This window comes from Myotis yumanensis, unplaced genomic scaffold, assembly GCF_028538775.1.
Source record: "Myotis yumanensis isolate MYYU_CA2020_CCGP unplaced genomic scaffold, mMyoYum1.0.hap1 SCAF_24, whole genome shotgun sequence".
NCBI classification, from domain to species: domain Eukaryota; kingdom Metazoa; phylum Chordata; class Mammalia; order Chiroptera; family Vespertilionidae; genus Myotis; species Myotis yumanensis.
In genome coordinates, this window is record NW_027223775.1 from 2,567,991 (window position 1) to 2,588,923 (window position 20,933).

Below are 20,933 nucleotides of genomic sequence, written 5' to 3' on the forward strand. Positions count from 1 at the left end.
TGTGAATGGAATAACAATTAAAGTAGACTACACTAAGAAACCATCTTTTCAAAGTGGGGGTGGACAGAGGGCACCACTTCCATCAAGAAATAGAGGTGATGTAAGAAGTCTGAGAAGTGGAAGAGGAGGAAGTAAGAGAAGCAAAAGCACATCCCTCAGGTGGAGAACACTTAGGTAATGTTTCAGAATCTATGAATGGTAGGAGATCTGACTTAGGTAAACACATAATACAATATGCAAATGAGGTATCATAGACTTCTGTACCTGAAGCATTTTTGATCATATTAACTTCCATAAATTCAATAGAAAGCGCACAAACTGCCAGTAACTCAAATGTTTTTAAATAATAAAAAAATAAATATATGAGCATGAAACCTTTATTTATGTGAAAACAGTAACATTGAATGAAGAGATACACCTCAATTTCATTCATATCTTTCAAAGCAAAAGAAATGGTACCATTCATTTGCTTGAGAATGTATACTGATAATCAATATGATTTGTAATTGCTAAAGAGGTATAGTACTTATAATAATGTATGCAATATGTAATGTGTGAAACACTCCTAATGACCTTACAGGGATAGAATTTATTTTTTTAATGAAATCTTTATTGTTCAGATTATTACATTTGTTCCTCTTCCCACCCCAAATTACTCCCCTCCTCCCAGTTCCCACCCCACCCTCCACCCTCACTCCCCACACACTGTCCTTATCCATAGGTGCACGATTTTTGTCCAGTCTCTTCCCACATCTCCCACACCCCTTGCCCCCTAAAAATAGTCAGTCCATTCCCTTTCTATGTCCCTGCTTCTATTATAATCACCAGTTCATTCTGTTCATCAGATTATTTATTCACTTGATTCTTAGATTCGCTTGTTGATAGATGCGTATTTGTTGTTCATAATTTGTATCTTTACCTTTTCCTCCTTCTTCCTCTTCTTAACGAATATCTTTCAGCATTTCATATAATACTGGTTTGGTGGTGATGAACTCCTTTAGCTTTTCCTTATCTGTGAAGCTCTTTATCTGACCTTCACTTCTGAATGATAGCTTTGCTGGATAAAGTAATCTTGGTTGTAGGTTCTTGGTATTCATCACTTTGAATATTTCTTGCCACTCCCTTCTGGCTTTCAAAGTTTCTGTTGAGAAATAAGCTGACAGTCGTATGGGTATTCCCTTGTAGGTTACTGAGTTTCTTTCTCTTGCTGCTTTTAAGATTCTCTCTTTGTCTTTTGCTCTTGGCATTTTAATTATGATGTGTCTTGGTGTGGTCCTCTTTGGATTCCTTTTGTTTGGGGTTCTCTGTGCTTCCTATACTTGTAAGTCTATTTCTTTCACCAGGTAGGGGAAGTTTTCTGTCATTATTTCTTCAAATAGGTTTTCAATATCTTGCTCTCTCTCATCTTCTGGCACTCCTATAATTCGGATGTTGGTACGCTTGAAGCTGTCTTAGAGGCTCCTTACACTATCTTCTTATTTTCGGATTCTTTTTTCATTTTGCTTTTCTGGTTGGGTGTTTCTTGCTTCTTTGCATTTCAAATCTTTGACTTGATTCTTGCACTCCTCTGGTCTGCTGTTGGGAGTCTGTATAATATTCTTTATTTCAGACAGTGTATGCTTAATTTCTAGTTGGTTCTTTATCAAAACATCGAGGGTCTCATTAGATTTCTTGAGGATCTCACTATATTCATCGGCGGTCTCACCAGTCTTTTTGAGGGCCTTACTAAGTTTATCAGCAGCTTCTAGACAGTTCTTCAGAGACCTTAAAAGCGTGGTTTTGAATTCTATATCCTCCATTTCTGTCAGTTGTGTCCTGTTTCTTGGTGTCTGCATTTTTTATGCTTTCTTGGTGCAATCCGTAGAGGTCTTTGTGTGCAGTCTTGTTGTAGTTAAGCCTTGATTGTTGTAGGTAATACTGGGGGGGATTTGACCTCCAGGCCAACTGGCTGTGAGAATCAGCTGTGTCTGCAGTGGGAGAACTTCTGTCCTCTAGGGAGGTGCGAATCTAGCCTTTGCCTGAGGCTATCCCGCAAATGCCTCTGTGAAAGGCTTGGGCAGGGAGGGTCCCAGGGGATCAACAGGGTGGGCAGAGCAAGCAGTTATGGCTGCTCTCAGTCCAGTCCCCAGAGGCTCTGCCTCTCAGAGTCCCATCAACTGCTGAAAACCTCAGAGAGAAAGCTGCCCTCGAGTTCCAACTGATGCCAGACAGCCCCTCTTATCCCGTTTGAATGTTACAGTTTGGGAACAAGAAGTCATGTAGGTTTAAAGTAAAGATTCATACTTATTGAAGTACTAAGAATATGTTCTGAAAGTGCAGTTCTTTCATCTGAAAAAAGGACATCAGTTCACCTTGGAAAATACCCACTGAAATAAAAGTTAGTCTAACTATATAAACTTCAAGGACACACACTTCATTATTTAGAAATGGATTTGAAATATTCGTTTTTAGTATAGGAATGTGCAACACTGTGCTGTGTAAAATAATAATCTCTATTATTATTTTGATAAGGTGATCTTGTACCTATGTTTGGTGTAGAGGACTTTCCATTTGGAAACTACATAAGAGAAATATCTATGGTATTAAATAGATTCACCAAGTGGTCTCTGACTCAGGAAAAGGCTAAAAACCAATGATTCTCCAAGTTCATCCATCTTTCTTTCTTTCTTTCTTTCTTTCTTTCTTTCTTTCTTTCTTTCTTGTATATGAGGAATATGAAACATGAATAAAAATGTTGATGAGCTACTTTCAGGGAAGTTGTCTTTTAATTAATTTATCTATTTACTTGTTTTACTGACTATGAAAGGAAGGTATATTCATTTCAACATATCTGCAGCAGGAAAAGTTGTTTTCATATTAACCCGTTTTTCCAATTTCAAAGATTTAGTGTCCATTTGTGATAATTAGGTGTGTGACACTTCACGGGAAATTTCCTAAAGTGTCATTGCAGGGTTTGTGCAAGATGAAGGTGAATGTTACTATTTTTCCACATAAATAATACTGAGAAGAGTTTGCCAGTTCATATTTTGCCACATATGAGGATGCTCGTAGTTCTTCTTTCCATGAAAAATTACAGAATTGGAAGATAAGCCTATTTTCTATTTAAAAATGAAACAGTGATTTTTAATTATGTATTATTCAACATGTTTTCTCTAAATACTATTAAAATAGAGTATAGCATTCTGATCAAAGAATTATTTTATAAATGAACTGTAGGAATTATATGATAACATTATTTAAATAACACTTTTTTGTGATGCATCATGTTTTAACTTTTTATATTTTAATTTTTAACTATGACGTTACACATTTTAAAAGCTTTTATTGAGATAAAACTAATTTGAAGACTAGTTGGGACTGTTTCCTTGTATCTTTAAAATAACTTCTTTCACTTACTGTATCTGGATTCTCTGCATTCAAATTCTGGTGTGTGTGTGTGGTTGTGTGTGTGTGTGTGTGTGTGTGTGTATTTGTATGGTGTGTGTGTGTGTGTGTGTGTGTGTTTTGATTTGTTTTTTGGCACATATATATAATGCGGCTTCAGTTCTTTCTCGGTTATCCAAACTGATTTTCAATAACTCTGAGCACTGTACTGAAGACATGTAAAGATAGAACTTTATCATTTTAGGCTAAGCAGCATGCTTATGACCATGATCCTGTTTGGTAAAGATTTATACACAATACCCAGACTTGGCCATTTAACAAATGGTGACCCTACTCAAGTAGAATGATGTTATTTATGACACAGAGGATGGCAGACATACAATTAATCTTCACAGAAGTGGCTCCACAGGTGGGTTCCCTTCCACTGAAAAGGGCTCCATCTTCAAGAAGTTGGGATCCTCCACCTACAAGACCTGCTCATTCTGTTCCAAGGCAAAGCACTACTGGGATGGAAAGTCAAGGTAAAGGCTACAGCCTCTCATGGATTACAGTAATGAGCTGTTTTAAAAGGAATGCTGCACTTTAATTTCAGGAAGCCAAGTGGAAAGTGAGTAGTGGATGGGCATCTGTACTGAACACTATCTTATTGTTTCAATGTTAGGAAATAATGCTTCAGCTTCTAATTAGTGAGGTAAGAAGTAGATAACACCAGAGTGAGGAATGCATTCCTTTTAATCCATGTTGATACGGTGTCCCTCTTTTTTATATTTACTTTTTTAATATTTTAAGAAAAATGGTTTTAGTATCATAATGTTACATTCAATAACTGTTAATATTTCCAGAAAAACTATTTTAAATGTAATAATTTTACATGCAATAAGAATTAATATTCCAAGACAAAACAATTTTAAAATAATAATACTGGAGACCCAGTGTACAAATTCCTGCATGGCTGGTGTCCGGCCTGCACATCCCAATCTCCAGGTTGGCCAGGGGGAGGGGATGCAGGTGTTTGGCAGGCTGGCCCCACCCAGATCGAGAGGGGGATCACATGGGGGAAGATGAAGGCCAGGAGAAGGGGCTGTGGGCAGCTTACTGGCTGGCGGGTCCAAGATCATTGCAGAGGGGGCGGAGGGGGCGGACAGAACAGTGTGGGGCTGGCTGGATGGTGCAGTCGGGGAAGCTAGCCAGACAGTCCCACCCCCTGATTGATCCCCTGGTGAAACTCCTGTTTGAAGGGACAATTTGCATATTAGCCTTTTATAATATAGTGTTACATGCAATAGAAATCAATATCTTAAGGAAACAAATTTTAAATATAATTTTACCAAAACAGCGAAAAACCTATTTTATCACAAAAGTTGTAGGAATTATTAAATATCTGAAAATAATAGGATTCTTTCTATTATATTCTAAAACATAATTTTTTTACCCTGGCTCTATTTTATTCATCTGTTTATATTTTATTTTTTGAAATATTTTTTATTGATTTCAGTGGGAAAGGGAGAGGGAGAGAGAGATAGAAACATCAATGATGAGTGAGAATCATTGATCCACTGCCACCAGCACGCCTCACACTGGGGACCAAGCCCACAACCCAAGCATGTGTCTTTGGCTGGAATCGAACCTGGGACCCTTCAGTCTGGCAGCCAATAATCTATCCACTGAGCCAAACCAGCTAGGGCTATTTTTTTCTTTATTGATTAAGGTATTACATATGTGTCCTTACCCCTCTTTATTCCCCCCTACACCCTCCTCATGCCATGACCCCCACTGGTGTCTGTGTGCATTTTCAGGCTTATATGCATGCCTACAAGTCCTTTGGTTGATCTCTCTCCCTAACCCCCACCTTCCCCTACCTTCCCTGCTGCAACCTTTTGCAGCAAAGATTCAGGATCTGGAAAAATGAATGAACTCAAATGAATACACTAGACAACAATTACAAATTTAGAAGGCAAGGGGGAGCCAGGTGAAGACATTTCTCTCTAGTGGAGAGGGTCTCAGAAACCCAGGACCCATCAGCGTTTATTTACTTGAATACACATTTGCCCTGTAGCAAAACAAACAGGCATATCAATGGTAAAGTTTGGTAAACAATAAAAGTATTATCATGTTAGGAGCTTGCTTTCAGCCATTTTTTCCACAGCAGGGTAAGAAAATGCTGATTTTCTGCCATGCTGAATATCAAAGTCCATTTACCTTCTGTGGGACTTCTTGCATTGATATGTTTCCTACTGTTGGTCTTTGCCCCAACATTTTCCCCTTTTTGTTTTCTTAATTAATTTAGAAGGTGGATGCCATTTGCTGGGCTCAGATCTTTTTAAGACTTTTAATTCTGCATCTTCAGACTGGAAGCAAACATAGAAGAACCAGAAAGAAAGACCATAGTGGTTATTCTAAAAAGGAAATGTAGGGAGATTCGGTGACAAGGATTGAGTTCTTTCATGTCCCTTTAAATATTATTGTCAGGTATTTAAGGAATTCATTCATAGTAGGCTTCTTTTGGGGCCATTAGTTTTTTATGGATCCCTTTCCCAGTCACTGTTAGCTTGTGACATGACAGCAATGATATTCGAGTTTTGGATGGTGGACAAATGGTGAGAAATGACACTGCAGGTCTGATCTCTTTTGGCTTTGTCATGGGCAACCTGCACCAATGCACAGCTGATGAGTGCTAGCATGGCAAGGTATCTTCACCATCCCCCATCTCTGGATGTTTCTCCTCTGTCTCCTCAGTGTGCTGCTTGGGGCCACTGCTATCTGTGATTGGAGTAGTCTGGTCAGTTCCTCTCTCAGATTCATGTGGCAGGCACCACACAGGCTTGGAGGAGTTTTCTGGAAATACACAAGTATATCCTCGGACAAAGGTTAATAAAGGGACTCTTCTATAAACCAGACTCGGTATCTTTCCATTTAACCAGACCATTTTCCTTTAGCTTACTCTTTCACCAGTGTCTTTCCATGAGTGTCTTGCCATCAGCATTACAAGGGAAAAATTTAAAGTAACTAAGGCTTGGTGTAGTCTACTTACAGGAGATTTTTTTCACTATTCCCCCACGTTTGTTTCTCAAGTTGGAATTTAGAGGCCCTTGGAGCAGATATAACATGCAAGGGGGACATTTCTTGATAATCTGTTTTGCCTGCTGTAGAATATTTTGGCAGGCTGATGTAAAAGCTGATGAGATTCTGTGGCCTGTTTAATAAAATAACTAATTGATAGGCATATGCATTTCCTTTTGTTAAAGGACCAGGACTCATTCTAATAGTATAGATAAACTTCGCTCACTGAGTCATTTAAATTGAGGAGTTGCAGTTCTGTTTACCAGGCCGGCGGCATAGGCAGATCAGAGATAATATTAAGAGGCTTTGGAAATCCTGCAAGTCAGCCTTGATAGTTCCTAATTCGATTCTTTGCACAGAAGTATGACTGGTCTGAATGACTTGGTCTGAATTCATTGCATTGTAATCACATTTACCATGAGATGAACTATCAGTAAACACAGTGAATGCTCCAGGAATAGGTTCCTGCCTATTACAACTAAGTTCCCCTGAATATTCATTTATTTTGATTTCCTAATTTAAATCAGTCTAAAATAAGGCTTATTTCCTAACTTCCTTTGTCATTGGGTGGGGATAGTAAATGACACTAATAGGGTTTCTGCTATCAGTGTTTGACTATATTGACATAGGCTTTGTTTAAGGAGGCAAAATGCAAATTGTTCACTTTTCTTTTTGAGGCTTAATCGATTTCTTTTTAATTACAGTTTTCTGGATATTTGAAGGGAATCTCCTTCTGTTTTTTCTTCCAGAGTAATTTCTAGGCCACAATTAGGGAGTTTCTTGTAATAGCCTTTTTCTTTCTTTTAAATAGAGTTACAAAATTGGTTCCTTTTCAGATATACCAAAAAGAGAGAGGTATGCTGGCCAATACTGCAATGTATACAGATTAAGTAAAAGTAACTTTTTTTATGGTGTCTTATTAATGGTGAGATTTAATGCTTGAATAGTAACTTTTTGTGTACCTTGTAAATAGTAGCAGACGAGATTTAAAATTTCTCCTTCTTATTAAGCTTAAAATTTACTTTTAAACAGCATTCCTTTGGCTAGTGCTCATTTGCATAGGTAGAGAAATTTTAATGTGGACTGTGTTAGAAACAATTTCTAAAACAATATCTGCTTCTCATATAACTGAATTTATATGAGACCTTGATTATATTGTAAGAAGCTAATTTATTAAGTGACTAAAGTATGCATCTTTATTGAGAAAGCAAAGTAAGTAAACTTATACATTTGGCCTCTGAAGTACAGATGTTGCACTACCCCCTAAAGATCAGGTTGTCAGGGCTCCCATCTGAAAATTCTGCTGCTGAATAATCCGATGTTGCTTAAGAAGTATTCAGCAAACTTGTCCTTCCCTCCCTTAGAGGTTGAAACTTTTATAACATTTAAAATCCTATCTAATAAAAGAGAAACATGGTAATTAGCCGTACATCCACTACCCTTCCCATTGGCTAATCAGTGAGATATGCAAATTAACATCCAGCCAAGATGGCAGTCAGCAGCCAGGCAGCTTGAAGAGAACATGTGGCTTGCTTGCTTCAGTGATGGAGGACTCCAACGTTCCCCACCTGCAGCTGCTGGCCTCTGAGCTTGCAGTTTGAAACATTGTAACAAATATAGAAGCTAAACAAAATCCCAGACACCAGCTTTCCCCCAGCCAGGATCTCGGAGCTGGAGTTGAAACAGTGTATCGATTATAGAACCCAAACAAACCAGATACTTGCGTTCAGCAGCCGCGGCCTAAGAGTTGGAGCCAAGCCTCAGAGCTAAAGCGAGCACAGAATAAAAAAATAAAAATAAAAAATAAAAAAAGTCACAGTTGGGAACTTCAGTCACCCGCCAGACTGAAAACAGCCCTCAGCTCCTCACCCAGACTGGCCAGGCACCCCAGTGGGGACCCCCACACTGAAGGGGGTGTGACCAGCTGCAAACAGCCATCATTTCCTCATCCAGGCTGGCCAGGCACCCCTGTGGGGACCCCCACTGTTATCCAGGACACCCTTCAGGGCAAACCAGCTGGCCCCAACCCGTGCACCAGGCCTCTATCCGATATAGTAAAAGGGTAATATCCTTCCCAGCAACGGGATCAGCGTGACAGGGGGCAGCGCCCAAACCCCCTGATCGACCTTCAGCTCTGTGTTTGACAGGGGGTGGGGCCACAACCTCCCTATCCACCCTGCTCTATTCGTGACAGGGGAAGGTGCCCTAACCCCCTGATCAGCCCTGCTCTGTGCATCACTGGGGTGGCACCACAACCTCCCTATCGACCCTGCCTTGAGTGTGACGTGGGGCGGTGCCCCAACCCCCCAATTGGCCCTACCCTGAGCGTGACTAGGGGGGGCATCTTAACCTCCCGATCCACCCTGCTCTGTGCATGACAGGGGACAGCGCCCCAACTCCCCATTCGGCCCTGATTTGAGCCCAACCAGGGCCTGCACCTAGGGGTTGGGCGTGCCCTCTGCCACCCGGGAGCAGGCCTAAGCCAGCAGTTCATTATCTTCCGAGCAGTCCCAGACTGCGAGAGGGCACAGGCCGGGCTGAGAGACACCCTCTCCCCGCCGAGTGCACAAATTTTTGTGCACTGGGCCTCTAGTATATGTATATAAAGAGAACAGAGTTATTAATTTTTATTTGATGAAGCTTCAAGTGATTGCAAGTATATTAGATTGGCGTAATTTGGTTTAAAAATATTTCTTTTCCTAAAATATTTCTTTTAAGAAGAGAGTAAACTCTTGAATTATTCCAGGGCACTTGAAATGTTTCAAAGCTCTCTCCTGGTTAAAGTCTTAAAATTTAACATGGAAAGACTATCACAAATATGTGTAACCCATAGATCAATTAAATTTAAACTGGTTTTAACATTAAAAATTTGGATCAGACCATAGAATTAATCCTCTTTTTTAATCAGTCCAATAAAATATTAAATCCTAGGTTGAAATGTTACCAAGCATAGTACACATAAGGACTACAATATATTTTGTACTACTAATTTTTTCCAGAGAAATCACAAGAATTATTTTTCTGAATAATGAATTTCTAAACTTTATGCATTTTATCATTACAACCATATAATTTCTCCCAATTTAACTTGAACTTTTAACTCTTGGAAGCCTTAAATTTTAGATGGCAAGTTGAATACTTAGCATTTCTCAGATTAGTAATACCTTCACATTTTTATGGATATATTTCAAATAAAATTAACAAGGACTCATTTAATTAATAGATTTAAATCTGCCCTTTAGGTTTTTCATTCGAGGCAAACTCGGATAAATATTTCAGTATTTTGTTATTTCAAAACATTTAGAGATTTTGGAAGTTTTATTACTTAATGTAACCAACTCCAAATTTTTAAGATACCAAAGACTTTGGAAAAGTATGTTTAGACATATGAGGTTGCCGAAGAAGTAGGGGGAGAAGGGAAGCAGGCCTGTAGCCATTTGAATTTTAAAACCACCACATTTTTCCTTAAGAGATAACATATAAAGTTGCTCTGCCAGGTTCTCCACTTTTACAGGGAGAAGGTACACTGGCCTTTACCTCCAACAGAGAGTGCAGTCAGCCCTCTACTGAGTGACTGGACCCTCACCATCAATATATTTATTTATAATTATTACTGAAAAGCTTCGCCACAAAACCTTCATTTTAGTTATTTCTTTCTGTTTAACTTTTAACAATTTGAGATTCCAAAGCCAGTTATCACCATTTAAGGCGTTTTACTTTGGCAAATTTTGCAGCAGAGAAAACTGACTGGCTTTTCATTGGCTTTAATGTTAACCTTGGAATATGGTCCATTATTATTTAATAACTGCCCCTTATTATGGAAACACTAATCTTATTGCCTAAACACAGCCTTTATATTTCCCTTGTGTCATTTTCACCATCTTATAAAGAAAAACAGTCTTGGGTTTGTACTATAGCATCTGTAAAGAGATCGGAGTCAGTCCAAGAGGCCACCCAAAATCGGGTGGGGTGCGACTTCTCTTAAGCTAGTGTTTTTCTCTTCACATGTACAGAAATCCCAGCGATATCCCTTAAATTGTGAGGAATGTCTCATCTATCCAAATTCAAAATGACGGACTGGGAAATAAAATGAGACTTTTAATAACACTCTGAGAGTGGGCATACGTTTCACAGGATCACCAAAAGACTAGTAATTAATGGGTTGGGAAGTGTTTTAAATATTTAGTAATGCCCTGTCCATCTACTGTTTTCTTATTAAATTAAATTGAAGGCATGCTTAATAGACTAACAATAAACAACAAAGACAGATTGATAATAATCAACAGACAAGCGCCCATAACATAGAGACAAGACTTAATAAATCAGAGTAGTTTTCATGGATCTTATCCTATTCTGCTCTTCATGGCATTGACTGTCCTCTAAAGTTATTTTAGCTAAAATCTGCCCATGGCAACCTCTCCTTTCTTTTCTTTTTTCTCTTTTAATTCTGGGATTTATTTACCTTCTATGGCTGTCACTGGACCTGAGAGGTCTCATATGGTAATATTCAGACAAAGCATTAAAGAGTCCTTTTGTAAAATGACTGTGAACCCCATTTTCTCTAGCTGCTGAGCCTTCCAAACTAGAGGTGGAGGACCCAGGGCATTAGGTATTACAGACTTTTGGTCCCCAATACGAATTAGGCATAATGCAGTTTGAACAAGAGCTCACATATTTCAAGATGACAAGGTTCCTTTTTTTTTTCCTTTAGCCTGAGTTAAGAGAGTACCTTTTGATATTTTAATGTCTTTATTCTTGAGCATACAAGCTAAAAATGTACAATTTTGTTTTTGCCTTTTACACAAATGTTTTCCCATTATAGCCTGGCCGAAATAAAAGATGTTTCTGCCGACTTTTCTCAACTTCCGAAGCTGGCATGGGATTTGTGCACAGAGAATTTTCCCCACCTTTTCAGTGCACTTCCCAGCTTTCTGTTGAAATTTCTTCATTTTTCACTCTGGTGAAATTTCTCCTCCAGATGCCCTACATTGGGTGCCAGAATGCTGCAACCATTTGCAGCAAAAATTCAGTCCATTTGTTTATTTTCCCCTTTGTGTGCATTGCCTTCGGAGCTGTGTCAGTAAAGATATGCTAAGACATAGGTCTGATATTTTCCTGCCTATGCAATCTTCTAAGATTTTTTATAGATTCCCAACTAATGTTGAAGTCCTTTATCCACTTTGATTTTATTTTTGTGTATGGTGTAAGTTGGCGGTCTAGTTTCATTTCTTGCATGTTTCTATCTGATTTTCATCATTTATTGAAGAGACTGCCTTGACTCCATTGTATGCTCTTGCTTCCTTTGTAAATTAATAATATAGCATAATGACTTGGGTCCACTTCTGGGTTCTCTGTTCAGTTTCAGTGGTGTATATGTCTTTTCTAGTGCCAGTAGCAGGCAGTTTTGAGAATGGTGTCTTTATAATATAGCTTAATATCTGGTATTGTGAGCCTTCCATATTTTTTTCTTGTTCCCTGGATTGCTGAGGCTATTTTTCCTCCATATGAATTTTTGGATAGTTTGTTCTTTGTCTGTGAAATATTATGTTGGCATATTAATGGATATTACATTGAATCTATAGATTGCTATGGGCAGTATGGACATTTTAATGATGTTAATTCTACTAACCCATCAACATGGTATATTAGGCCATTGGTTGATATCTTTATCTCCTTTTCAATGTTCTGTCACTTTCCAAATGCAGTTCTATTTCTTCCTTCATTGAGTTTTTTCCTTCATTCTTTTATTGCAATGGTAAGTGGGATTCTTTTCTTAGTTTCTCTTTTGTAAGTTCATTATCCTATCTAATAATAAACAGACATGGTAATGAACCATACCTCCGACACACTTCTCATTGGTGCAATCAGAGCGATATGCAAATTAAATGCCCACGAAGATGATGGCCGGCAACCAAGCAACTGATACGAACAGGAGGCTTGCTTGCTCCATCTATGGAGAAAGCTAAGGTTCTCTGCCTGCCGCTGCCGGCCTCTGAGCTGCACTCTAGGAAATAATGTTGCAATTATAGAAGCTAAATAAAAACCCCAGAAACCTGCTTTCAGCCAGTCGGGCCTCAGAGCTGGAGCTGCAACAGTGTTTCAATTATAGAAGCCAAACAAACCCAGATACCTGTTTTCAGCAGTCACGATCTCAGAGCTGGAGCCAGGCCTCAGACCTGGAGCAGGCTCTCAGTTCCAGTGAAAGCCATAGAAGGTAAATAAACCCCAGAATTAAAAAAAAAAAGAGGAGAAGTTGGGAGCTTCAATCACCCACAAGCCTGAAAACGGCCCTCAGCCCCTTAACCCAGACTGGCCAGGCACCCCAGTGGGGAACCCCACACTGAAGGGGGTGTGACCAGCTGCAAAGAGCCATCATCCCCTCATCCAGGCTGGCCAGGCACCCAAGTGGAACCCCAACCCTGATCCGGGACACTCTTCAGGGGAAATCAACCGGCCCCAACCCGTGCATCAGGCCTCTATCCTATATAGTAAAAGGGTAATATGCAAACTGACCGTAACTGCAGAAGGACTGGAAATGACTGATCATTATGACACACACTGACCACTAGGGGGCAGATGCTCAATGCAGGTGCTGCCCTATGGTGGTCAGGGCGCTGTCACATGGGGAGTTCTGCTCAGCCACAAGCCAGGCTGATGGCTGCCAGTACAGTGGTGGTGATGGGAGCCTCCTCTGCCTACTCAGCACTGCTAAGGATGTCCGACTGCAGTTTAGGCCTGCTCCCTGCTGGCAAGTGGATGCCAGGCTGCCAGAGGGATGTCTGATTGCCATCTTAGCCTCAATCCTTTGGGGAGCGAGCCTAAGCCAGCAGCTGGTCATCCGCTGAGGGGTCCCAGACTGCGAGAGGGCACAGGCTGGGTTGAGGGACTCCCCCCACCACCAGGGCACAAATTTTTGTGCACCGGGACTCTAGTTGGTGTATAAAAAGACATATATTTTTGGGTGTTAATTTTGTATCCTGATACATGACCACATTCATTTATGATGTGCTTTCCCGGTTGGGATGACTTTTATTTCTTCATGCCTGAACACAATGGTAGCACTTCCTGTACTCTGTCGAACAGGAACGGTGAAAATTCGCATCACTGTCCTGTTCCTGTTCTTTTAGGGGAAATAGTTTTAGTTTTTGCCCATTGAGTATAATGTTGGCTGTAGGTTTCTCATATATGGCCTTTATCATGTTGAGGTATGCTCCCTCCATTACCACGTTGCTGAGAGTTTTTATCAAAATTGGGTGTTGGTTTTTTCCAATTGTTTTTCTGCGTCTATCGAGATGCTCATCTGATTTTTGTCTATGAGTGGTATCATGTTCATTGATTTGTGAATATCGTACCAGCCTTGCATCCCTGGAATATATCCCATTTGATCATGGCATTTGGTCCTTTTAATATAATGCTGGATGCGATTTGCTAGTACTTGGTTGAGTATTTAAGTATCTGTCATCATCAACTATATCAGCCTGTAACTCTCTTTCTTTGTAGTGTCTTTACCTTATTTTGGAATTAGAATAATGCTGGCCTCATTAAAAGAGTTTGGAAGTATTCTTTCCTCTTTGACTCTCTGAAATAGTTTGAGGAGTATAGATTGTAGTTTTCAGAATGTTTGGTAGAACTCCCCTGTGAAGCTGTCCGGACCTGAGCATTTGTTGGTTGGAAGTGCTTTGATTACTGCTTCTATTTCATTAGTTGTGATGAGCCTATTCAGGTTTCTTTTCTTTCTGAATCAATTTTGGTAGTTTTCATTTTTTTACTGACTTCATCTATTTCATCCACATTGTCCATCATTTTGGCATAGAGTTGTTCCTAGTATTTTCTTACAGTCCTTTTTATTTCTGTGGTGCCAGTAGTTACTCCTCCACTCTTGTTTCTGATTTTACTTATTGGAATCATGTCTGTTTGTTTCTTAATGAGTCTAGCTAATGGTTTATCAATTTTGTTTATCCTTTCAGGGAACCACCTTTTGGTTTCATTGAATTTTTTGTTTCTTATTTTTTCTGCTCTAATATTTATTTTTTCCTTGCTTCTGCTTACTCCGGGCTTTTCTTGTTGGTCTCTTCCTAATTCATAAGTTGTAGGGATAAATAGTTTATTGCTGATTTTTGTTATTTTCTGAGATATGTCTATAGTGCTATGAACTTCCCTCTCATGACTGCTTTTGCTGTTTCCCAGAGATGCTGTGTTGTTATTTGTTCATTTTCCTTTTTTTCCAAAAAGCGTTTGATATTTTTTTATCTCATTGTAACAAATTCATTGTTTAATAGCATGCTATTTAGCCTCTAAGTGTTTAAATGTTTTTGGGTGTTTTTACTCTAGTTGATTTCTCATTTAATTCCACTGTGATCCAAGAAGATGCTTGATATGATTTAAATCTTCTTGAACTTGTAGGGATTTGTTATGTGTCCTACCATGTGGTCTATCTTTGGGAATGATCAATGTGCACTTGAGAAGAATGTATTTTCTTCTCTGTTGGGGTGAAACGTTCTAAAATGTCAATTATATCCATCTGATGCAGTGTGTCCTTTAGAGTCTCTGTATCATTACTTTTTCGCATGAAAGATCTATCCAGTGAAGGCAGATGAGTGATAAAAGTCTGCTACTATGACTGTCCTGTTTACAGGCTCTCCATTAAAGTCTTCTAGAAGTTTCTTTGTTTGTTTATTGTTTGTTTGTTTGATTGATTGTTTCAGATATATATATATATATATATATATATATATATATATATATATATATGTTGAATATATGTTTACTAGGGTTATATTGTCTTGTTGGTTGATCCCTTTAGTATCATAAAGTGACCTTTATGTGTCTTTTGATGGTCTTTATTTTAAAGTCTATTTTGTCTGATATGGGTATTGCTATTTTAGCCTTTTTTTTTTTTCTTTTCCATTTGCATGGAAATTTTTCCCATTCCTTCACTCCCATCATGTGTGTGTCTTTTGTTTTCAGGTGGCACTCTTGTAGACAGCATATACCTGCATCATGTTCTTGTATTCATTTTGCTACCCGAAGCCTTTTGATTGCAGCATTTACCTCTTTATATTTAGAGTTATTATTGATAAGTTTTTTTTCTTTCCATTTCCTTACTGTATGGCTAAGTTTCCGTCTCTGTTTCTTCTTCTCATTACAGCAATCCCTTTGGCATTTGTTGTAATGCTGGCTGGTGAGGATTTACTCCTTTAGACTTTTCTGCTTTTGAAATTTTGTTTTTGACTGTCTATTTTGTTTTTTGTTTTTATTGCTTATATGAGAGTTTTATTTTTTGTAATATATTTTTTATTGCTTAAATTATTACAAAGAGTATTACATATTTCTCCTTTTTTATCCCTGCCCTTGACAATCCCCTGGTCTCCCCTGACCCCCAGTGTCTTATGTCCATTGGCTATGCTTATATGCATGCATAAAAGTCATTTGGTTGATCTCTTACCACACCCCCGCCCCCCCCCACCCTCCCCGGCCTTCCTGCTGTAGTTTGACATTGACTGTTGATTTTTAATGAAAGAATTGCAGAATATAGTAATATTGGTCTCAATTCCTTTTGGCCTGTAGAGTTTCTGCTGAGAGATCAGGAGCCAGCTTTATGGGAACTCCTTCATAGATAACAGTTGTCTTTTCTCTTGCTGCCTTGAAGATTTTCTCATTCTCTTTAATTTTTTGGATTTTAATTATGATGTATCTGGGCATGGGTTTGTTTGGGTCCTTCTTATTTGCAGTTCTCTTTGACTCTTGATCTTGTATGGGATTTTCCATTACGAGGTTAGTAATGTGTTCTGCCATTGTTTCTTCAAAGACCTTCTCTATGCCTTTCTCCCCTCCTGCCTCTTTTGGCACACTCGCTATTCTAATACTGTTATGTAAGTGGTCCTCCTGTTTGTTTGGGTTATTTTTTTAAATCTTATTTTTTTCTGTCTTTTTTTTATTGGATGATATTTTTAACTCTGTTCTAATTCAGTGATTCGATCCTCGGCTTTCCCAAATATCTGACTATTCCTTCTAATGTGTTCTTTATTTGTGTTATGTCATTTTATATCTAGGACTGTTCTTCTTTTCATAATCACTATATATTTTTTCATGCTGTTGAGGTCTTTTTCCTTCAAACTCTGAAGTCGGATTCAGATAAATGTCTTCTCTGTGCTTCATCTATCTCTATATCTGGAGAATTCTCCAGTTCTCCCATTTGGGGGTTGTTTCTTTGTTTCCTCTTTCTGGCTTTCCGTTTGGGTTTGTGATGACGAGTTAGGTAGATCCTCTATGCCTCTCAGTCTCTGGTGCAGGACACTGTTACAGGATGTTTCTGACTAATTAGGTCAGGCAAAGACTGAAAGCCTCCAGGGACCTCCTCTGTCTATAGACTGATAGGATTCCAACTTGACTTGCCTCCAAGACAATGGTCCTCATGGGTGGCAAGAGTTTGTTTCAACAGGGTGGGGCAGTTGCCTCTGCCTGGAGGTTAATTGTTATTTATAATCTCTTAAGTGTCCTCAGGGCAAGGTGTTTCCCAGTAGTGTGTGTTAATTGTCTCCCCTCCAGGAAAGGCAAATGTCTTTGTGGGAAACATTTTCTCTGCTGCATGAGGCAATGACTCCTCCCAGGAAATTGAAGTGTCTGTCTTCTGAGCTGGAACCCTTGATTCCCCAGTTCTGGCTTTTGCCCTCACAGCTGCCGTTCACTTCACCCTCCCTTTGCCAGGGCACAAGGTGTGTGGCTCCACAGGGAATTTTGTGCGTTGGCCTTAAAGAGGTTGCCTGAATTTCTAGCTGTCTCACCCTGGCAGACAGTGCCCTGCTGCTATTCACATCCACAGGTGATATGGGTACCCTCCTCAGTTCTGGTGCTCTCTGCTAGGAGGCCCAGCTTGGGGATTAGACCCAGAGTTGTCAGTGGCAGTCCTCCACAACTGAGATATCTCTCCGGGACTTGAGTTGCTGTCTGTGGGTGTCAAGCCAGCCCCTTCAAGCCTCCTCTCCTCCAACCAGTGTCTAAGTTGTCTCCACCTTCGGTCCTCGGGTGTCAGGGTTCTCTCCTGTGAGTTTTCCATTGATTATTCAGGAAGTTTTTCTGTATTTTAGTTGGAATATCAGTTTGTTCCTGGGAGCATGTCCCTGAAGCATCCACTTATTCTGCCACCATTCTTTTAAATATATTTTTATTTACCTCAGAGAGGAAAGGAGAGCAAGTGAGAGTTAGAAACATCAGTGATGAGAGAGAATCATTGGTCAGCCCCTCCTGCATGCCCGAGACTGGAGATTGAGCCCACTCCCAGGCAAGTGCCCTTGACTTGAATCAAAACTGGGACTTTTCAGTCTGGAGACTGGCGATCTGTCCACTGTTCCAAACTGGCTAGGGCTCTGCGACCATTTTTAATCCTCTTCAGAATTCATCTTCATTGTACAGTCCTTGCTAACATTCTTGTCCAATAGGCTTCTCTGTCATGTGGTTTCAGGATGGAGTTGTGCATGAAGGCCCTAATGTCTGGTGAGTGCACAGTCTGATCAATAGCACTGTCAGGAATGTGCATTGAGGCAGGCTCAATAGGCATATAGTAACTGAAACTTGCCATGTCTCCTACTGTTTCTGTCTCGGTTTTAATCATGATGGAGCCCAACTAAGGCCCTTGTTTCATATAGGTTGTTAAAGGATACACTCTTGATTACAAGTGATGTTCTTCTGAGGAAATTTTGGAAATAGTGCCCTACTCTAAAATGTATTAGGCCATTCAATTATAAGGCCAGATCTTTTTATAAGAATAAGGCTTTTATTGATTGATTTTTTAATTTTTTTATTGCTTAAATATTAAAAAGAGTATTACAGATGTCTCTCCTTTTATTTTCTCCCCTTGACCTCCCCGGCCCCCCCCTACACCCCAGTTTTTATTTCTTATTGAATGGAAATTCTAAGAATCACATAAATATATAAAGATATACTTTGTGCTTCCAACAATCATATACTTAATCAGGAAATATGGACTCCAAATAACTACATCTTAATCAATAGAATATAAGTACAGTAGGTCCTCATATTACATTTGAGATCTATTCCTACAGTACTTCAAAATAATTTTTGCCATAAGTCAGAACCCACCTATGTAAGCAAGTACATCATTACCATGGAGCGTACATACACAGCAGTAATGAGGTGAAACAGTAAAAAAAAAAAAAAAATTAAACAAACATAAAGATTCCTGAACTTTACTTGTGCTAAATCCTATCAAACAATAGACAAACAGGGTAATTGACCTTACCTTCATTACACCTCCCATTGGCTAATCAGCATGATATGCAATTTAGGGCCAACAAAGATGGCAGTTAATTTGCATAAGTAGGTGCCAATGGATATAGGCTATCGGAGCCTGCAATCAGAGCTGATAGGTCCCCTGCCCAGACCTGACGCCTTGGTCAGAAGCTTTATGCCTGGGCAAGGGCGGAGCTGGTTATGGTGGGATGCAGGGTGGTGAGCCAGCAATGGTGGGGAGCAGGAGCAGAGTCGGCGATGGTGTGAGCTGGGTTCCATCTTCCCAGGCATAAGGTCTTGGTCAGAGGCATTAGGCCTGGGCAGGCATAAGGTCTTGGTCAGAGGCCTTAGGCTTGGGCAGGGGAGGAGCCTGCGATTGTGGGGAGCCGGGGGTCAACTGCCCAGGCATAATGCCCAGGCCAGAGGCATTAGGCCTGTGCAGGAGCAGAGCCAGAGATTGCGGGGAGCAGGGAGAAGCTGACAATGGTGGGGAACCGGTGCAGAGCCAGCGATCATGAGAGCAGGGGCTGAGCGGATGATTGAGGGAGGTGGTGGTCCCTTGCCCAGTGCTAATGACTCGGCCGGAAGTGTTAGGCCAGGGCAGGGACCAACCCGGCAACTGGTGTCAACTATAGAGGAAAGATCTTTTCTGACTGCTCATTGGCTAACCTCCCTCTATGCCACTGGTAATATTCTTAGTAAATTGGGTAATAAGAATCTAAATAGTTGATCTAGGGTTTTTTTACCACACTCCTGGAGGAAAAAAAAGGAAGGTCCGCTGCTGGAGGGTTAAGAAATGTCATGTCCTGTCCTAGCTGGTTTTGCTGAGTGGATAATGCCTCGGCCTGTCCACTGCTGGATCTTGGTTCAATTCTGGCTAAGGGTACGTACCTAGGTTGCAGGCTCCTCCCTGGCCTGGGCCCAAGTCAGGGCTCATGCAGGAAGCAACCAATCAAAGTGTTCCTCTCACTTTGATGTTTCTCTCTGTCTTTCCCTTTCTCTTCCACATTCTCTAAAAATCAATGGAAACATAACCTCAGGGGAGGAGAAAGGAAGGAAGGAAGGAAGGGAGGAAGGAAGGAAAGAAGGAAGGAAGGGAGATGGAAGGAAGGGAAATGAAATGTCATATCCTATGAAAGACACATCTTGAAAATGCCTAAAGAAAGTTGTCATTTTTTTCATAGTAAAGGACTGACGTTCCTGTTGATGAAAACACCTTGGTGGCTGTGGTGACTGGCAGTGGCTGCAACAGTGGGGTGATGGGGCTGGTGCCTTCCCCTGATCAGCCCCTTCTCCTCCCACAAAGGGAGGCCAGACTGTGGCTTAGGCCCGCTCTCCAAGAGAAGCAGGGAGCAGGGAGTTGGACATCCCCTGAGGGCTCCCAGTATGTGATAGGGGGCAAGCTGGGCTGAGGGACCCCCTCCACTGAACAAATTTTTGTGCACCGGTCCTCTAGTAAATAATAAAAAAAAAAACCATGATGCACATATGTAAATATGTCAAAATGACGGAACTTTTTAAAACATAAATAATTGGAGGATGGCAATGTAACCACAAAACGATGTACTTCCATCCAATGTAACCCGAGGACTGTCTGCATTTTCTCAACAGGCTGAAAAGTGATCAATGTGGGTTCAGAGGGTGTTTTTAATGAAAACAAGGGTGGAAAGGCAGACTTGAAAGAGTGCGGCATTGCAAGTTCGAAATCAGAGCGTGCACACAGTTGTGAAGAAATAAGGTAAAGGTGACTTATTCATATTAGTAAGGAGATGTTGTAAAGTCTAACATTGAGACCTTCACTATAAATTATGTTGGAAAATGGAAAGTATTGAGAGCATCAGTGTAGTTAAGAAGAATATGCCTCTGCACTTGAATATAGACAAGCAGCCTGCCCATTTCAATTTTGGATGAGCTAGTGAGCAAAGACAATTAGTGAAAGCTCATTTAGGGGCATTCGTGGAAAGAATTAGCACTGAAACATAGTACTGTTTGTGGGAGGTGTAATATTTCTCATATATGAAGGCGATTCAATGCTCTTCCATGTGAGCTGTTAAATACAGCTAAAGAGCAGTAAAATCTATATGGCCATCATTACCAAAATTCAGGTTATACATTTAAATTATTCAGCATTAGAAGAGAACCATGCTAAATCGGTGATAATTTATGAAATGATTAGGGGCCCGGTGAACAAAATTTGAGCACCAGTGGGGTCCCACAGCTTGGCCTGCACCCTGGCGCAA